The sequence below is a fragment of the Corapipo altera genome, unplaced genomic scaffold (genome assembly GCF_003945725.1).
Source record: "Corapipo altera isolate COAL_440 unplaced genomic scaffold, ASM394572v1 0, whole genome shotgun sequence".
Taxonomy (NCBI): domain Eukaryota; kingdom Metazoa; phylum Chordata; class Aves; order Passeriformes; family Pipridae; genus Corapipo; species Corapipo altera.
Window position 1 is genome coordinate 9,098,446 of NW_020884872.1, and position 21,869 is coordinate 9,120,314.

A 21,869-nucleotide genomic window follows, 5' to 3' on the forward strand; every position below is an offset into this window, starting at 1 on the left:
TGAGTTCCCTCTTCAATCTGTTTGTATTCAGATTGCATGTACTTTTAAATTCATATACTTTTTCACAGAAATTTCATTAAAATTTCCATTTAAATACATTTTAATTTAAATCTATGCAGAAATCCATCAGATCATTCCGACTTGCTGTCATTTATTCACTGAGTAAGAAATTAATTTTCCCAAGATTTGCAAGTTTATTCATCAATCTTAATTTAAATTACTAAACATTTTAGATCTTTTGAAGAAATTCAGTATCTGGATTACTTGTTTCTCTGACCTAACTGAATAATTCTGACAACTCACACTTTTTGTAGAGAGAGGGTTAACTTCAATCCTTTGCAAAAGCTATTTGGATAAAAGTAGGATCAAATTAACTTACATGATTAACAATAACATCTTGATATTCATATAGGTTATGAATAGACTCATTAATAAAACCAGTAAAACAGACATAGGATCGTCTTAATATGCTCTGTGGAACTCAAGTTATTGCTATTTTTTATTATACCAGTTTATAATTCTGTTACAATAATAACTTGGTGACTTGAATAAAGCATTATATATACAGATATAAATGCACCTAAGGGCTCTTGGTGAATAATCTGGATTATATTCTCAGCTCTTGCTGCACTGTGAAAGCTCTACAAATCTATCACCTACCGAAAGATTCTCATGTCTCAGATTCTTAATGTCTCAGTTCTGCCTTAAGTGCAAAGGACATCAGGGACACTAGAGAAGGAGCACAAGATGGAGACCCAAAGGCATAAGGACTCTGGCACTGCACCTTTTTTGAGACACTCATTGCGTGTGACGCTGATCCTGTTAACATGGCACTCTAAATGTGTGAGTTCATACAAATGGTGCCAAAAACACTGCACTGTAACTCTTTAACTTTACCCAAGCAACTCAAAGGATTTCCAGGCTGTACTTTTTACTGGAATTCTCTAGATTCTACTGAATCTGTACTGTTGCACTAAATTTACCCTTAAAGCATATGCTTTTTGTACATACACGAGACTACTGCCAAATAGTTTCTGGTTGCCTGAAACTGTGCAGTTGCACTCTATGGTAATTCATTCTCAAACCCAGTACTTGCCATATTAAATACAATTTTATTAAAAGTCTACTCTCAGACATATAATGTAAAATGGAATTACTGACTTTGTGTTTGTGTGTGTGTTTGTTCACAGGACAAGACTATTTTAACTGCCTTCAATTCAGGTATTGAAGTTGCAAATAATTTGAACCAAATTACCATATTTTGGGAAGCAGGATGAGAGTATGAAAAAGGGAGGAAAAATATCAGGATTTATCAAGATTGTACAGTCATATCATAGCTATCCAATTGTTCGGCTGATGTTTGCAGTGATGAAGAATGCACTAGTGCAAGCTCCTGATAAAAATGTGTTTTGCTTTTGAAAAGCTTTATCCCAAATCTCCACCGCCCTCCCCCCAAAAAAGAAAAAAAAATGTATATTTTATGTAGAAATGCTTTCACAGTTACATAAAATATGTATCCTTTATGCCTCAGTGGAAGACTGTGTAGAAGAGGGACTGATGGATGTGCTTTCAGGGATACTTACTAGGACCAGACCTACTGAATCCTGAACTAAACTTTAACCAGAGCTAAACATGCAGCAAAGTTACAAAAGAAATGGAATTGGAGTAATCAGGTACTATGCAAACAGTAGAATTGAATATACCAATAATATTTGTATCTGTGCTGCATACTGTGTGGTGCTGTTTCATGTAATAAATAGGTAGGATAATTTTGCTGTTCTAGAGAATCCAATGCAAAATTTCTTCAAGTAGGTTGGCAATAACACAATCAAACTAGCAGAACTGAAACAAACTATGAAATTAATTCTTACCTGTCAGTCTTTTCAGTTATAGTTGCAAACCAAATTTCATACCAAATTCGGCTGCATGGATGTGGCACCACAGTCTGCAGCCATCCCCAAATGCTTCATAAAACAAAGTCAGAAGGTAGATTCCCATCTTCCAGATCTCACTTCCAGCTTTTCAACTTTAACCCACAACAGTAATCTTAGTAATGATTTTTTTTTTCTAATAAGAGATTAATGCGTTAATGTAGACTTTCATTTGAATAAGATTAAAATTTCTTGACACAGTTTTACGAAAATTTTCCCATCTTCACATTAAAAATGAAACTGGTCCATTGAGGTCACTGACAGTGTCAACTAATATCAACCAAGAGGCTGACATATGCCTGACCTTTCCACAGAATACTTTGCAGCTAAAGAAGCTTTTTTTTTTTTTTTTCCAACTCTTTCAGTATTCTTGATTCATTCACTCTTTAAATGTAATATATCTAACTTTCCAATTCCACGAAAAAAGAAGCAACAGAATTATGCTTGGGCAAACTACCAAGGCTGTGTTACTCATCTTGTTTTTCAAAGGAGTGAAAGGTGACCTGTGAAACCATCAGTTTTAAGAAAAGAAAACAAAGCAAAAATGCAGCATGCACATATGGATGAGATTTCTCATTTTGTCTCCTCACATAACTTGTAAGGAACTCTTGGCAGAATATTTGGGTGCTGTTTCGTGACTTTTCCTGTCAACACAAGCTGCTGGTCTCTGGGTCATGTTCTTTTGTTTAACTGTTAGACAACTTCCAAGAGTAAAATTATGACCCTTTGAACAGTAGCATTTTGTTTATCCAACAGAAAAAATACTTTATTATTCTGTCTAAAGGAAAAAACTGTAGCACATAAAAACTTGTCCACAGGGCGATTTTGGAGTGTTTTTTGGACTGGAGTGATGTTATGTTTTTTTTTTAAGTTAGTGATCTTTTATAACATGAAAATTGAAAAAAAAAAAAATGGGAACATAGATAAGGAACAGTTTGTACAAAATTTTTAACTCTAAAATAGAACTTTATTGGAAAGGATAAGTATCCTTGCACAGTCTTACAGATAACACATGTATATTTTAATAAGATTAAATATATTTGGAAAGTAATGTACACAGTTTACTTTATGGTCAGTTAATATTTGTTCCCTTTGCAAGATGGAGAAAATAAATTTTTACACAATTTAATTCTTTGTCAGTGCTAGAACAAAAGAAAAAATAAACTTGGATCTCAGCAGACAACCTAATTATGTTATTAGTGTCCCTTTGCAATCACAATTTTCACCCATTTTGAAGTCTGTCCAATTTAAATTCCTAATTTCATACTGGAAAGACAATCTCAGTACAGGAATCCCACATAAGGCAGGGAAAGATGTAGTAAAGAGAGTTAGTATCAGCCTTTGATTTCTAAATACTACCCTCAGTATTTAAGCCCCATCACATGAAAACAAGCTGGAGGATCTCATTCCACCCCCGTTTGTGGATATTGCAGAATTGTTTTACAGTTAACCAGTTTAGCAAAAGCAGCAGAATCTGCTTGATAGAAGCCCAGAGAAAAAAATAAAATAGGTTCCTTTGCTTCAGACAGGAATGTGTTGCAAGACCATACAAAGAAATGCTCCCTGGGGCTCTCCTACCCTGCTCTTGCAAGTGGCTGGGGATCTCTGCAGCCCTGAGGAGGGGACCACAGGCAGTTCAGCCCAGATGGAGCTTTCTGAAGGGCAGCTTTATTCTACTCCCCCTTCCTTCCCCTCCAAAGCTGTGTTTAGTTGTTCCTACAGCATTTATGATTCTTACTGTTGGGGTTCGTATTGCAACATCAAGATGAACTGTTGACCTGTGGTTCCTTGGGTATAAAGAGGGGAGATTTGAAAATTTGGTTCTGCTTGCCCTATACAGAAACCTGCAAAATGAGACTGAGAAGGGATTTCTCATTTGTTTCTGAGTTGAGAGGAGGCCTGTTGAAGCCTAAAGCTGTTTGGAATTAGTTTTCAGAACAAAAGCATGCTGATAGGTTATGAGCACATATGGTACAACTTTACTTCACAGGAGGTTTTTTATTTCAGAGGTGCATTTTGCATATGAAGTTTGCATAGGGGAAGAGACCAAGAAAGAGGCAAGTAATTAACTCTGTTCCCTGCTCCTTCAAGAGCCCTATTCTGAAGTAACTCGGGAAGTTCATTATAAGCCTGCCCCTTCCATCCTTGTTAGAGTAGCACTTTCGCTTTCATGTGAGCCAACCGAGCTTGTCATTTGTGTAGAGCCATCTGCAAACTTTTCTGTGCCCTCTGTTTTGTCCCTCATCTTCACTACCTCAGGTAGACACTGCTTTAATTTCTATCACAACAGGCACAACTACGATATTGAGGGTTTTTCCCTAAGCTTGAGACTCTAAATTGAATAAGTTTTGTTTACAACCCCTGACAGAGTATTCTTCTCAGGGAAGAAGATCATTTTAAAGCAAAATGTGTTGGGATGCGTCACAACTAATCCAACCTACTGCTCCAGGCTATCTGCAAACTCTGGAAGACAATAGTGAATTGTCTCATTATGCTGTCAAGCATTCCTTGATATCACTGGAGAGCAGAGGACTACAGACTGATTAAAATATAGACCACAAAGCAATTATTTATTTAGTTAGTTAGTTATTTTAAAGCCCCCTTTACAGCACGGAAACTTGCATGACATCTTGACATCTTCAGGTTGTCTAATTCTTTTGACGTGGTGCCAGCTGTTGTGTACGAATCTGTCAAGACCTGCAGTCCAGCAGGTAATAAATACTGGAAATGCTGGCTTCCAGAGAGACCTGGGAGGAATTTAGACCTTCTGAATACGGCTACTAGTGAGGATGACAGAATCCGGATTTTTCAGGTTTGTACTATTTTTCAGGGTCTCCTTTTATTATTTTGTGTAGATCTAGAATACCTAAGTAAATCTCTATAATTTCTCTTTAACCTCTTAAAAAGAAAAACTCCTTCTCTGTCAGCCCTCAGCCTTCTATTATGAAACAAATCCTCTTAAATATATGTCTGAGTTCAAGGTTTGTTTTGTGTGAATTTTGTACCTTAAATGCTGAGATCAAAGACGTAACCTGTGAACTCATTTTCATGTTTCCTGAGGCATAGAAATGGTCCCCTGCTATGTATAAAATAGCAAACTCTTTTTAATGTAAAAAAGAAAGTAAAGGAATGAAAGGGTGATTGTTGAATCCTTTTGTGAATTAACATAATATATTAATTCTTATATCCTTTCTGCAATGTGGGTACCAAATATTTTTCACATTTAAAATTATTGTAAAATTACCTTTATTTCTACTAACTATTTTTCTCTCCTTCTTTCCTGGATTTATGACTTACAACTAACAATTAAATTTTCCCATTAGCCAGGCCATAACCACCTGTCATAAGTATCTACTGGGGTACTAATTTGTGTGTAACCATTCAATTAGAGCACATACCGTGGCCAGCGGGACCAGGGCAGTGTTCACCTCCCTGTACTCAACGTTGGTGAGGCCACATCTCAAATCCTCTGTTCAGTTTTGGGTCTTTCACTACAAAAAAGACATTGAGGTGCCGGAGCATGTACAGAGAAGGGCACTGGAGCTGGGGATGGGTCTGGAGCACAAGTATAAGCAACAGCTGAGGAAGAGGAAGCCACCTCAAGCTGTGTCAGAGAAGGTTTAGTTTCGGTATTAGGAACAATTCCTTCACTGAAAGGGTTATCAAGCACTGGAACAGTCTGCCATGGGAAGCGGTGGAGTCACCATCCCTGAAGGTATTTAAAAAACGTGTATATGTAGCACTTAGGGACATGGTTTTGTGGTGCACTTGGTAGTGTTAGGTTAATGGTTGGACTCAATGATCTTATAGGTCTTTTCCAATCTCAGTGATTTTATAGTGGTACTTAAAGAACTGTGCTTTCAGTCCTTCTTTTTATTGTAATGGCACCACAGGTTCAAATTCACATTACACTGATGTACTGTCAGGCACGTGGAAACTTCTAGATGGTGATCATAGCATTCTGAACTTAATTTGGTTTATTGGGTTAGTTTTTAATTTTTGTTTCTGCAATGAACTCATTTAAGGTAAATAAAAATTTTATTTTTTTTCCATAACCGAGAGTAAGACTATGCAAAGACTTCCTCAAACCAAGATATGCAAAATCTGGCCCCAGGATTCTTACTTATTATATGGATCTATTTTATTTTCAGTGAAATACTTGATAGGTTATTAACAACATTCTCTGGAAAGCTGAGTTGGAGATTGTCTTGTGTTCTTTGACATCAGCTACTTCTTTCAGTTGCCAAAGCATACAAATGAGAGAATTTTCAAAGGAGTTTTTCATCCAGATATCTCTTAAAAAGAAAAGCTAAAATGCAGCCAGAAAGTACAGGAGAAGAAATGCTGCATTATGTCAGGATGATGAGTATGGGAAAATTCACCTACTATGGATGTTTGCTGTGGTTTAGGTCATGTGCTTTCTTTGGCCTGATAGGTTTTTTTGGGGAGTTTGGGGGTGGGGTTTTGGTTGTTTGGTTGGTTGGTTTGGTTTTGGATTTTTTTTGGGAGGAGGGGGGTTGAGGGTGTTTTAAGTTTTAACTGAACGGTCCGGAGAACAGAAAGAAATAGAAATTCCCTGTTCCTTTTTTTTTTTCCAAGATACTAACATATGTCACAGTGGAAAACCCTGTGTTCTTGGCATATCGCCTTGCCCAGAGTAGGTTCAGTACAGATGAGGATCTTTCAGCACAATCATAGAATCAATCTCTTTACTAATATTAAGGACTATTGCACAAATTGGTTCCTTTTTGACTACCTCTGTTTTTAAATCTCTCCTGATATTTCTAGTCCGTCTTCTAAAGGAAAACAGAGCTAGGCATTTACGTTACTGGTCCTCAGTCATCATCTCTCCTTCCCTTTCTTCCCCAGTTTGCAATCACTGACAAATTTTCCTTGTGTTTGACCTGATGGCACAGGTTCCAGGGATACTACATTTTTATACATATTATTAGGGTGTAGTTAAAAAGGAGAGAGAGTACAAGACAGTCATCATTATCATCTTTTTTTTAAGGAAGTGACTGCAGCAGGAGCTCATCTCAATAAGACAGGGAAGTAGCCAGGCTCAGAGGATTTTTATTTTTATTCAGTGAATCATGTAGGTCAATGCTCACTAATGATGACAATATAGAAGTGGAATTATAAGATGGCTGTGTAGAGTATGTGGTTGCAACTCACTTAAGTTACCCAACTCTTATGCTTACTTTTCCTAACTCTCTGCCATGCTTTTAGTGTTGCCTAAGTTTGGAAACCTGTCATATCAAATTCTACTAAGAGGTGTTGGAACTGTGCTGTTGCTGAAACTGGCACATAACAGAATAATGTTTTTAGAGGTCGACATTTTTATATGCAGCACCTTTTGAAATTGGTTAAAATAACAGGAGTTGATCAAATGTTAACCAGCTGGAAGATTGGTTGCTGGTCATCTTATACTTCATGCTTTTCAGTGAAATGCAGCCTATTATTACTCCATCAAAGACCTTGAGGAGATTGCTAAATTTTAAATATACAAATAGTACTGTTAAATTTACCATAGCTTTTTATTTTTTGGAAATCTTTCAGGGAAACCAATAAGCTCTGAAGCAAGAATCTGAGGGAGAAATGGTAGTTGCTGGGTTTCAATCTGAGATGTTGATCCACAATTATATATGATCTGTCTTGTCAAACACTATTAGAAGACAGTTTCCATGATAAAAGATATGAACTAATTTCTTAGGCTACACAAGCTTCTAAATACATTATTATGACCCATCTCTGAGGCAGGGTAACTGAGGTCCTTGTTAATAGATCCCTTGGGGTGGATTAGAGCGAAATGACACTGCATGATGACTGTTTATATACATATATATATATGTGCAGGTTTATTTTAGAACAATTTTGTTGCAATGGAAAGGAGGAATGTAGCCATTTTGGTTATTATCTGTAAAAATATAGCTATATAAAAATATCCCCTTAGAAAAGATAAGATAAAGAAAGGATAAGAGTAGGTAGGCAGTGGAAAGGAAAGATATCACCACCTGTGATCACCAGCAATGAGACTTGATTGTTGCAATTTTGACATCCATTTGTCGAAGTGATGGTCACAGTCTTGATCCATCAGAGCTGGGGGAAGCCCATGAAACACGAAGTTTCATGAGTTAATACATGTTCAGGTTCAGGTGGGAACACCCAGATCCCTCCCCTGGACAGGGGGAGTTTTACACTGTGTTATGTAACACTGTGGATCACATGCATTCCTCTGGTGGAAGACCCTAGAAATGAGTCTGTGGGTGCTTTGGGGGTCTCTGGTGATTTATGACACTTTCTAAGAAATGCCCACTGTTTGACCCTGCTTAGCTGAGCCAGTTATGCCTTCTCAGAAGGGATGAATGCCTTCAGTCCTATGTGATACTTCCTCAGTGGAGAAGGACATTGGCATCATAAAAAGCGTTACACCACCTCACAGGATCTGCTTCTTATTGGCTTGCTCCTTATTTGGCTCAGAAAAGAACTGGTTGCTGAAGAAAGGTCAGTTTGTCATAGTCATCCTCCAGTGGTGGGTGTTCACCCTCTCAGTCTTGTGTAGAACAGAGGTTTTACCACCACACACCCAAAAACTCTCCTCCTCCCCTTCAGGTAGAGGGTGCAAACCTGGCCCCAGCAAAGCACCCGCTGCTTTTGAGTCATCGACCTTTAGCATTTCAGTCTCCCACACACATGAATTACAATAATGTTTTGTTTGTGTTTTGCCTGTGTCTATTGATGCTCTTTTTCTTGGTGATTAATTTAATTGTTGTGATGTATTTTATGGTTTCCATATGAGTACCTACTGTCATTCAGAGTATACAAAGATATTAAGAAATAAAATGGTTAACAATGACAAGACAATTTCAGAAATTCTGTCACTTAAAAAAGAGGGTAGAAAAAAAAGAAGCATGGTTTATTTTTTAATTTTCTGTGAAGGCTTTGTTTAGGTCACTCCTTAACTGGTCTGGCTTATCCTTTCTAACTGTACAAGAGATTTTAGGATCACTTTAAAGGATCTGCTTTGGCTATCACAGCTTTAGATGACAATGAAACAGGTATTTTAATCTATTGGACAGTTAAAATAATAGTTCCATATTACTACTTGAACTATCAAAGAAACTCAGCCACTTCAGTATTCAGGTAACGCTTGCAAGTTCTTCAGCCTGAATTGTTCTTTGTGTAAAACAGATCATGTTTAATTCCCCATGAAATAAAATTTTACTATTATGGTTGGCTGTGATGAGATTACAAGGAGAAATAGGGGGTGAAAGAAATGAAATTCAATTTATTTTCCAAGGTGTTGAAATATATCACATATTCTATCTGTTTTGTATGATCTAGAGGAAAATAATTTTGTTTCAGTCAAACAATTCAAGAGGACTCTGAAACAGTCTTCACAACAAACAATTGAGGACAACCAACCTAAGTATATGAGTAAAAAATAGCTCAGAATAACTAATTCCCTTCACTGTGTCTGACAACTGACCCCTAGAAATTACAGTGCCTTTTTGAAAATAGGGTTGGAGAAAATGCTGTGTCATGAAGTGCATTGTGTATTATCATGTGTAGCTATTGCAGAAAACTCATTATATACTGAAGATGCTGAGCTTCACGATATATGAATGTGGCTGGAATCATGTTTCATGTTCTAAAGAACGCGTTGCTACCAAAATTGAAGAGCATGTGCAGAGAGGGAAAAATTTGGACTTAAACTCTGGAGAAATCCAAGTAATTAATAATGATAGCAATAGCCTGCATGTTATGTTTATCCAGTAGAATAAATATAGTAAGAAGGACAGAAATTGTAGATTAAGCTGTAATATAGTTGTTGGACTGCAGGGGTATTTACATTTGAAATTTATTTTTTAATCATAAAGATATTTAAATAATTCAGGGCAAAGAAAAGAGTTATAAAACTGAGGATGTCATCAAAAAGAGGTTAAGTTGTGTAACCCCAATCTTTCCTTGTCTGATAGCTTCTCGCAGGTGAGAGTACACGAAATGTACTGCTAAATTGAGGTGAAAGTGCTTTTATAGGTATCTTTCTTTGCTTGTAAACTTTTTACCCTAATACTCCACTAAATGTTTGACCTCAAGTTTTGTTGAACATGCATTATTCTTCCTTTACAGTTTAGCCTTGGTAGGTTGTTGAAAAAGGTGGACTGTGCGAATTCTAGGAATCAGTTGAATCTCTTGCATCAACTTAATCTTTCAGTTTGAGAAAATCTGTTTATTAGAATTCATTTAAGGGGAACACACACATGTATGTGAGCAGATAAAACAAGAGCTTGGAATGAGGAACTAAGATAATTTCAGTTTTGGAGGAAACTTGGACTAAAGATTGTTGCTCAAGAAATTGTAAAGCCTCATGAAGAAAGATGGATTTTGGATACTGTGTGGGTTGGTAAGAACTTTGAGTAACTTAGCTAATATATTTAATAGTAATATGTTGTCCTAAGGTAGTGTTATTAAATTTTCTAATTCAGTCTCTATTACATGGAAATATTTATTTAGATACATGAGATTATCTTGGTCAGGGAGGAAAAAAAAAAGGTTTAAGAATATCTTGCTTATTTTATAGGCACATTGATATATTTTATGACTCATTTATAGACTGGTCCCATGCACCAAGCTAGGTCAGGGCAAGAATAAGAATTTTAGAAATATGGAATATATTGTGTGGAAATAAAGAATAAGATTTTAACCCATTATGTGTATAACATCATGATGACACAACATGAGCTGCATTTTAATAGTTAACTTTGTTTTGAAACTACTTAGCTTATGTGGTCATAGCTATTGGACTGTAGAAACTGGTATTAGCAGCGGACAAATCATCTACTGCTACAGAATAAGATAATAACCCCATTATAGCACCTCTTCGGAAATATAAAATAAACATAGCTTGACACAGTTCAGTGAATAGAAAGCATTTCATGGTCCCGTAACTCTTCAAGATCATGATTAAAGGCCTGAGTGCTGCTGAAAATATTTGAGGGTAGAAATGTAATTAGTGTATTATATTCCCAATTTGACTTAAAAAAATAAAGAAATAAGTTTAACTGCTGAGATTGGGACTACTCATTGTAAATGTACACTCAAACAAGCCATGTAGCAGAAGCAGTAGTGAACACTGGTCATAAACCAGATTTTCAACCCACCAGTCATTGACCTTATGCTCCTACTTTTCTACTTGTGGGAAAGTCAGCTTGGGTGTGTCTCCTCTGTTTAGCCTCCCCAGCTTTCACATAAGAAATTAAGGAGAACTAGTCTTCACTAACTTTAGACAACTACAATTCTTTGCATCTGAACACAGCTCATCCATAGATTCGTTTTCAGTCAGTAACCCCCACATCTAAAGGGTCCTCTCTCTCTCTCTCTTTCCATTTCAGAATATAATTTTTTTGGTTAAAATCATGTACAGATGTCTGTATTTTGTTGTCCTCAGTCTCCCTCAAAGAGCTGTGTCAGGTTGTCAAGACCAATTTCAGACTCTGCTTTGCAGAAGGCAGTGAAAAGCTGCCAGACTTCAGACATTTCCCTAAGTGGCCACTAACATGCACGTGATTTTTTCATTGTTGTTGGTTTTGTTTGTTGGTTTGTTTTTTTTTCCTTTTAACTGACTGCTATAATCTGTCATTTCTGTGCCCATGGCTGAGTGCATTGGCGGTGGGACACTTCTGTTTCACAGGCACATGACCTTCTCCTTTATGTTTGGACGTATCACTGCAGCCTCACAGGCCATTAGAAAAAGGAGTTGGAGCCAAGTAGAGGTTCATTTCCTGTGACTGGATTGGTTCACCCTCTGAGTAGGATCCTGAGGTTATGAAAATGAAAACTGAATGTAGTAATGAAATAGTTAAAGCAGTTTACTTGTTGATATAGCAGATATGGTATCTCTGTGCAGAAGCTGCTTACCTTTGTTTTCAGTAAACAAAAACATGTCCAGTTTACACACTAACGCAATTTATCAGAATTAGAGAAGAACTTGGACAGGGAGCTGGGACTGATATTCCTGATTTTTCAGTATTTCCATCCAAGAAATGAAGCCTATAGGTGACTCAGAGCTGAGAGAGAACACAGACATGCAAGGAAAAAGCTGACTTAAAGTATGTGGAAAATCCCAGGTGGGATATGCAGGAACCTACTCCCATTCTCATTCAGCTTTCAGTCAGTTTTTCTCCCCCAGTGTCAGAACAGCTTGTTGCTCACTTGCACAGGGATTTACTGAATCCAGACTAGTTAACTGGAACATCTTTGTGTGAGTCAGGTGGATGTCTATATCAAGGTATAGGTTTTCCTGTGGTTCTGTCTGTGATAGAGAGAGGGGCGAGATGCATAAACTCACTTTTCTCACTTCCACTCTTTACCAGGCTTCTGAATGAGAAGAAAAAGTGAATTGAAATACCTAAACATCTTCAACATGTAACGCAATCATTAATAAAATATACTGTATCAGGTAGTCCATTATAAAAGCACCATTAAAGGAAACTTTTAATAATTGTAAGCTTTCTGAAGCACCTACTAGATTGCTGCACATGAGAGACACTCTGAAAGTCTGATGACTAGAAGTATTCTGTCAAAATTGCTCTTGATAGAAAATTGGAATAAAACTGATTTGATGATTTGAGAATTCATATTTGCAGAATCTAGCAACTCAAGAACTACATTCATTGCTCAGTAGCAGAGTGACCCATAGTTACAGCTATTTTAGTGCCTCTCTTACAATAAACAGCTTAAAGGAGATATAGACTGCTCATCACAATTCTTTTCTTGTGGTATTTCATAATGCTCAAGTTTATAATAATTTCTTTTGAAAAAGCTCTAACATAAATGCATTCTTACGAGAGACATGTTCTGTCTTAGGAGAATTAGAGTAATTGAAGTTCCCGAGAGGGCTCTAAAACATATTGCCAGACTGATGATCTAGAAAGTTTCCATAGTGTTCAGACTGTCTGGGTCTTTCTGTGCTGTTTTGAGGTTGCATGTTTACAATCTGCCTGATCACAAGGATGCTGTCTGAAAGAAGACAAAATAAAAGAAGAATAATGTTCAAAAGTGTATACCTTTTTTTCTTCTAGAGGCTCTGCAGAAGTCCTCAAAATAAGTTGCAACTACAGCGCCCACAGGGATTTAATCAGTGGCTTAAAGTATATGTCTTAGTTTGTAGGTACACAAGACATCTCAATGATTATTAAAATAACAAGTTTATAAGAGCTTGTTGTGCTTATAATATTTGTTCTTTAACTAATCAGAGACCTAAGCAAACAAGTTAAGCCACAGATCTTAAAACTGAGGGAATACTTATGCTCAAAGACCATAGCCTAATGTAAAAGTATAAAATGTTAGAATGGAGTTCTACTTCTTGACTGCATAGTATACAATGCTTTGAGTGTGCAGTAACAGATGGAAATGTATTACCAAGGAAAGATCTTCCTTCACTTAAATGTGAGCAGACATGATGCACAAGTGCAAATAAACCTCTTTCACAATGTGTTACGGAATTCTTAGAAAGACCAAAATATTCTGCAGAAAGGTTTGTTACCATACGGCTCGTTCCACAGACTCTTTAAAAAGCAGATTTGGGCTTATTTAGAAACTCATCATTCTCTTATAATAATATATCAATGGTACAAGTATATTTTGCTACTGATGGGGCTATATACAAACTATGTACAAAATTGATATGCCAACTTATATACCAGTAGACTTCGGTAAAGTAATACCCATACATGAGAAATAATTTACTATCTTTTCTAAAACCCAGACCTGTTGGATATGTGAAGCTCTGAAGTTCCTAAAACCAGGAAGGACTTTAAAAACACCTGCAGGTGGTAAATGCAATCAGATGCTCTGTGTGGATTCAGCACATAATTCCCCCAAGGAAACAGATGAAATCATTACACTGAGTGGCTGTATCCTTGAAAAGTACTGTTCGTAATTGAACTATTCCAAACACTCTACCACTAAAAACGCATCCCTCAGATGTCAAACTCTTCCCTACCGAGCCATGTACGTGACCCACTGACACAAGTCATGGCAGAGTTTCGATCTGGCTGAATAAGCCATTTGATCCAACTATTTTTCAGTGGATATTGTGCGAGCGTTTATTTATATTTATAGCTAGACAACATCAGTCAAAACCTTCAGAAATCCAATATTGCCTTTTACAAGGAACCTTTCACCTTTCTATTGCCAATGTAAAGGAACGAAGTCGTAAGAGTCCTGGAATGCTGTGACTTTAAAGAGTGAAGGGGGAAAACGTTGTATTCAGTGAGGACAGTCTCTAAATAGCGACCAGTGACTATTTCCTACAAACAATCAGAAATATCGGTTTGGTTTTCGGTTAGAGGATGTTTTGATAAGGCAGGACAGCTAGCTGAAAGGAGAGTGTGGAAACAGAAATGATTGGCCTGAGGAAGAAGCAAAATTCAGAGATCTACACATTGTGTTTCGTAGGGATGTATCAGGAAACTTCTACCACAGAACCCTGAAGGAGCTGGCACACAAATCTGGCACACAAAGCTGGCAGGAAAGCTTTCAGCAGATCTGAGTCAGAGCCAGTACTGCTGGAAAATATCAAATGTGGCAAATACTTTTAAGAAAGGGGAAATAATTCTGCCCAAATACCAGACTGTTAGTATGGTATCAGTAGTATGCAGCACTTCTGAGAGGAAAAAAGAAAAAGAAGACCTAAAGAAAGAACTCCGTGGAAATGTGTTAATTAGAATACTACAGTGACCAGAAGCAGGTCTTGTGCAACTAATTTCGTATTGTCTATGATCCAGCAGTGACTGTTTCAAAAAGTCTTTGCACTGTATCAAAGACTTCAGTATTGTGGAAAATTTTAACCAACTTGGACCACCGGGGATAGAAGAGAAATTAGTGAGTAATTAACTTGTTCTAGGCACAAAAGCACTAAGTTTAGGCTAAAGAGTAGCTATTTAACTAATGATAAATTATTATCATACATTCATGCTGAGGAAAGGCTGGTACAAGACACTGCCTATGCAGTGATCATTCATAAGTTCAGCTTGAACAACAGAAATAAGATTTAAGCAAGAGCAAGCTTCTGTGTGAGGTTTCTGAGAAGAATTTAAGCTGAAAAAAACTGGCTTTCTTCTAGAAGCAGCTAAGAGAGTTTGTGGAAGAGATTATATTTTAAGGAATTATACTAACCATTCCCTAAAGCAATGGGTCTCTGACCATAAAAGTAATTTCCTCAACACTGAAAGATTCAGAGGACAGTGCCTAACAGTGGTTGGTGATTATTTTGAGGGTTTAAGTGGTAAAGAGATGCTGCTCATCATCACTGTTGGCTAACTGCAGGTCAGCTACCAAGTTTTCCTAGGCTGAGAAGACCCAGTACTTGTGTTCTGGTAGCTCTGTCAGGATGTGGCTGTGGATGCCTCAGGTTGCCCTCAGGTTTTGAGCAGCCTGTTTCCCAGATGGTTTTTTCCCAAGGAACGTGAAATACATGGTGTCCTTGCCCGTGACAGGAGGACTGGGACTAGACGATCTTTGAGATCCCTTCCAGTCCAAACCATTCTATGATTCCCCAGTCTGAGAGGGGATCTCTTGACTCTCCAACATCAGTCATTACTCTTGACTCTTGAATTTTTCGCTCAGGAATATTTCTGCCCTGACAGGTTATTCTTAGGTTCCTAATTACTGTGAATATGCAATTTGTGGGGGTTTGCTTTTCCAGCCCCAAAATATACAGGTTTCTTATGGCACATAGGTCTGTCATAGGAAGTTTCCTTGTGGGAGGACAATTTAGAAAGGAAGACAACACTGACAGCGAGGGGCTAGTGCATTTTGAGGAGTCAGAATGGGAAGCCAGAAGTATACTGAGCAGTCACAAGGTAAAATCAACTCCACAGAGAGAGTTGGGTAAAAGTTTATACACAGATGCCTCCCATTTGACTCCAGTTTTTAATTAGCCAAGTTTTCAGGAATGAAATTTAATTTCTACATTTAGTGAAATGAGATTTTGTCCTGGGCTTGGCTGGGAATAGAGGTAGTTTTCTTCTTAGTGCCTAATGCAGTGCTGTATTTTGGATTAAATATGAGAATAACGTTGATTACACAGTGATGTTTTAGTTGTTGCTGAGCAGTGCTTACAATAAGTCAAGGACTTTTCTGTGTCTCATGCTCTGACAGTGAGCAGGTACAAGAAGCCAGGAGGGACCACAGCCCCGACAGCTGACTTAAATTGGCTGAAGGGATATTCTGTACCTTAGAACATCATGCTCAGCACATAAATTGGGGAGAGCTGGCTATGAAGGGCTGGTCACTGCTTTCGGATGGGCTAGGCATTGGTCAGTGGGTGGTGAGCAATTCAATTGTGCATCTATTTGCTCTTGGGTTTTATTTCTCTCTCTTCTCTTCCAATTATTATTAATATTATAATTAGTATTATTAGAATTATTATATTTTTTATTTGTTTGAAGTATTAAACTGTTCTTATCTCAACCTATGAGTTTTATTTTTTTTTCCTAATTCTCCTCCCCATCCCACTATTGGGGGTTGAGGAAAATAAGTGAGTTGCTTCATAGTACTTAGTTGCTGTCTGGGGTTAAACAGTGACAGATTTCTCTCGATACTTTTATTTCCTAAAATGGCAGCAGTTTAAGGTAGAGGCTTGAGAAAGGAAGAAGATTCAGAGGTGACAACAGATAGAAGTAAAATTTTAGCTATATAAAAGAGAATGAGTATGTGGCATCCTATCTAATAGTGTGACATCCTATCTAATAGTGTTAAACTTGCTGTATCAGAAAATAAACAAGGCTATATGAGGCAAAATGAGTGGAGACCAAGGCTGAGGAATGACCGTATGAAAAAAATAACTGATTGAGTTGGAGGGTGTGAGGAATCCTCATAAGAAAACAACTAAAATAAACTTGCCCATATTAGCTCATAGCAAAAGTAGAAATAGAAGTGCTACAGGTAAAATATGCATCAGAGAAGAATTATTTCTGCTGCCTTTCTGTTCGCTTCTACTGAAGTTAGAGACCATCACAGGCCATGCAGCTCCCTCGTGTGTTTATTCTTCTCTCACAAGCTTCAGCCTACTCAGTATATTGCATATTTGCAGCATTTGCAGCTTTGTTATCCTAAATACAGCATTACATGGTCAAACTGCAATTGCAATATATTTATTTTTAATAAACTGCGAATATGAGTAGAATTCAACAGCAGGGGCAAAGAGGACTTCTTTTTACTCAGGAGATGAATACTTAGAAGACCATTAGGATTGAGGGTGTTTCAATGGTGCAAACATAAGCCCAGTCCCCGGAAGGCTCACGCCGTTTGCTTTTCTATTATGAACTTCCTCTGTGACCTTTACCAGAGGAAAGGTCCCTTTGTGTGTCTGTTCAGCAAGTGTGAAATGGGAATAAGTGCATTTCCCTACTTGTAGAAATAAAATAAAAGCCATATGGGTCTCTAGTATTATGGTTTTTATGACCTATACAAATGCCTAAAATGATATATATTTAAAAAAAAAAAAAAAGAAGGTGAGGGTATAGAATTACAATATCCTTTACCTCTGAGCTATTTGTGGTTCTTCTGGCTGTTGAGACCTCTTGTTGAGTTCCTAAATACTAGTAGGTTGAAGTGTTGCTTTGGGCCACTTGTACGTGTAATACATAGCTTTAGTGTTAACACCCCATTAATTTCTGCGTGGCTACCACAAACAGTAACAAATAAGCCCTATTTTGAAGGATTAAAGGTGAGCGACTCTTTTCCCGCACTGTTTTTGCCTCTTGCAGACCTGGATTCCGCCCTCTGCCCAGGCAGCGCTGCCGCGGGAACGGCGGGCTTTGGGGATGGCACTCGTGGGTGGAGAGCCCCATCCAGTGGCCAAGTAGAGTTTCTGCGCTCAAAACCTGTGCGTGTTTCACGAAAAAAGCATCATATCATTCCTATTGAGAAAACAGGGGGCTTCGAAGCAGCCGTGGGGCTACGCGGGGTTGTAGCTCTCCCAACAGACCCACCAAATGCAGAGAGACACCCATGAGGAAAGACTTGGACCTACTCTTGTTTTCATTTTAAAAAATTAGAAAAGGAACTGCATATAACATATAACCTTGACCTACATAGCTTCCTGATCTGTGTATAAATTGGAAAATAAATATAAAGGTTGAATGGAACTTTGAGCAGCCTGGTCTAGTAGATGTCCCTGCCCATAGCAGGGGTTTGGAACTAGATAGGGGTCCCTGCCCATAGCAGGGGTTTGGAACTAGGGTACCTTTAAGGTACCCTCCAGTCCAAACCATTCAATGATTCCATGGTATTTCTAATGAATAACCATGATGAAAATAGCTGTCACTTTATGAAAAACACCTCTTCATTTTATAGGAACAGTTACTTCAGTATTTAATAATTCAAGCCTCATGCAAGTCTATTTCAGGCCTTACCACCTGAAGAAGTCTATCATAAATGTTTGAGCAACCTGACATACAGCTGAATAAAATAATTACCAAGCAAATTCTGCTCTTGACAATTAAGCCAATGGTGAATCCAATTAAGAATGGTTGTGCAGTCTCTTCATAAGGAATCCTTGTTTCTACGGTGTTTGTTGGATCAAACGTTGACACTTTTCAGCAAATTATCCCTGGCAAATTATACCAATACTACTATTATCACCACTGTATTGTCAGACATACTCTATTGCCTGTCATTGCTTTGCTCACCCCATTCACAGGCTTCTTTCCTCATGCTGCACTGATCATGCAGTGTTACTACTTCCCTCTTTCGTCTTGTTGAGGACTGAACCTTTGGAGCTCAAATGTAGCTTTGAATGTATCAGCCTAACTCTTCATAATAATTAAATTCTCAAATGGATTATCACCTACTAAGCAATGCAAGTTGATTAACAACGTTAAACACCTTCCACTGATTCCAGCAAGAAGGTTTTGGAGTGTCATCCTCCAGGCTTTTCATCTCTAAATTTCTTTACATGTAGAAATAACTTCTAAACGGAGTCAGTGATCAACTTTGGTTGTTTTTCTTGTGTGTGTTACATAAAACTAATTTTCAACGTAAATGTTATCTAATACATAGTGAGGTCTAACCTAAAATATTCAGAAATCTGTCCCCTTTAAAACATAGTTGGAAGAAGAATGCTCAGTGAAGGTAAACTGGTTGCATACTTCCAGATCAAACTGAGTGACTGGCACTGTGCTTTCTGCAGTATATTCTTGTAGCTCAGTGTATTCTTCCCAGCAGCAAAACTCCTGTTGTGAAAGTACAGCAGAGAGAAACAGTTTTGCACAGCTAGAAATGAGCACCTGCAGCAGAAGGATATGGGGAAGGACAGCAGAAGGACATGTGAGCTGGCTTAGCTGCTGAAGCATCCACTGAATGAAAAGCTGGTTCACCGTCAGGTGGGTGCAAAGGGATGAGCCTTACAGTGTTTGACTTGGTTGTGTTGAGAAAACTCAGAGCTGAGCAAACAGGATCTGAGACATGAGCTTGAAATAGTTTTGTGCCTTGATGTCTCCCCAGGTGAATTAACACTCAACAGAAGCCTTATTAAGGTGAGCATAAGAGAAAATTTCATCCAAGCTATAATTTCATTCAACAAAGCAGAATTCCAAGGCCTTGACATAAGACGGTCATACGGGCAATATGAAAATTCTTCTCATTCAACTTGCCTTGAAAATTTGGTGCTTTAAGAGAATTGAGAAATTGAAATAAAGTCAAAAGAGACCAAGAGGTAGCTCCAAGTTGGTTTTGTCTGACTAGTCTGACTAGTGCTCCCAAAGCTCTGTAATCTACCCCAAAACCTTGAGGCATCTTATTCCTATGTAAGAATGCTGGCATGTTTTCACTGTGCCAAGCATCCTACCACAAACTTGGACCCCAAAGATCTCAAGGATGAAGCTCTACTGAGTGGCAGAAGTGGTTCAGACACTATGAGATAAGGGAGAAAAGTTTCTTACTAGAAAGAGTTAGCCATCAGGTCAGGGAAGGAAGAAGTGGAGGGACTTTTTGGAAGGATGAAAATACTGTTCTCTTCCTAACAAAGGGAAGAATGGAGAAATTTATTTATGTTACGGAAGAAACATCAAAAACTTATTTAGTCCCTCTTACATGCTATCCTAGAAATGATCCTGAACAAAACTTGGACTTTCACCAGCTGGTCCTGAAATTTAAATATGGAGATCCAGGGTCATTTGAATTGAGTAATTTACCCTTAACTATGCTTTTTACAGCACTAACATCCACACTATCCAAACTGGTACCTAACAAGTCAGATAATGTAATCTGCCCTGTTTCCCTCAATTCCCACTGCGGTGACTGGAGACCAAGCAAAGGCAAGTGCTTGCCTTTGGGTCTGGCTCTGAGCCACTCTCTGGAAGGTCCCATCCTCTGTCACTAGCGACTGGAGCACTCAGGTACAGACAGCACCTAAAATGAAGTGCTGTGAAATGCCTTGGGAAAAGAGTGCAATTATATCTTCCCACAGTGACTCTACTTGTCTTACATGGATAATACAGATATTTAAAAAAAAAAGGGCCCTCCCACTCCAAAATAGGAATGGCATAGGAGGTGTGCTAAAGGAGGCACTGAGAAATCTTTCAACTTCCCTTGCACAGATGGCAGTATTAACAAGAGGGAAAATTCAGCAGCTGCTTCACAGGAAAGAGAGTTGAACAATAGTTCAGCGCTGCAGGCTTTGCTTTTTAAACCAACATGTACAGGGTCTGAGAGAGCTATTTCAGAGCACCAACTGAAAACCCTGAAAGAAAGGTATTTCACTAGAAAATGTCAGTTCAACAGAATCTAAATGGTACATGAGAAGAGAAGGTTATTTTTAGGCAATTGTCAAAAAAGTTAATTATCAAACCTACCTAGGGAACTCAGATTTCTAATAGGCACCTTAAATCGTCCAAACCTCCACTTGTAATGATTCTGTTCTTGGAAAGCTAGGACTTCTCTTTTTTTATTTCCTTACTTTTGATTTGAAGATGAAAGGATATTTCATCAGAGCTCCCTTTCAAGCCAAAACTTCTATGTTTTAACAAGCTCTGCTACCTGTAACATTGCAGCTAATATACCACTCAAATCAGCTAGAGATTTTATCTGAGATGTTTAACAGGTAAGGGTTTCTTTTCCTTACATGGCCAGGGACTTAACTTATTAACACTTTCAAAGTGCATCAAATATGTTCTGAATATCTGAAATAAAACTGTTGCACTTCATATTGAGGCTATTTGCAGCTATATGCAATAAATAGGATGTAAATTCCAGTGGTCTTATGGCTCTGGGAATATGATTTGTTTCTGCACTAAACAGATTTTTTTCAAAGTGTAGGCAAGTAAAGTACCCTTATAATGTTCAAGAAGAGTTTGCATCTTGAGCCCACTCCAGTGGTCCTTGCTGTGAATTCTCTGGAGGATCCAGACTGCTGCTGGTTTGAGTGCTGTGCCTGCACTGCCCTTAAAAACCACCCACTTTCCCTTCACATGCTGCATGTGGTAAAGGCTGATACAAGTGGTCTCATAGAGGAGAGAAGGGAAGCTTTTGGTAATGTCATAATCTGTTTTGTACCCCTAGAAATTTCAAGTCCTTCTAGAAGTATTTTTGAGAGAGCGTTAGATGTCTGTCTCATAGCATTTTGTCGCACCATGGAAACACACAGGTTATACAGCACCTTTCCAGGTGTTACCTAGATTTAAAAAAGCTTTATTCCATACACCTTTTAACTGTGGTTAGGTTAATCGTACTTTTGACAATGCAGAAAATCACAGAAGAAAAATATAAGTCTAAAATATAAAAATAATTTATTTTATTATGATATTACTATATTATATAAAATATAAGTCATAGATTTAAATGAATTTTGGTTTATTTGTACCTTTCAATTTTTTTATATCATGATAGAACAAAAATATCAGCTTTTTGTGAGATACCGTTGGAAATAAT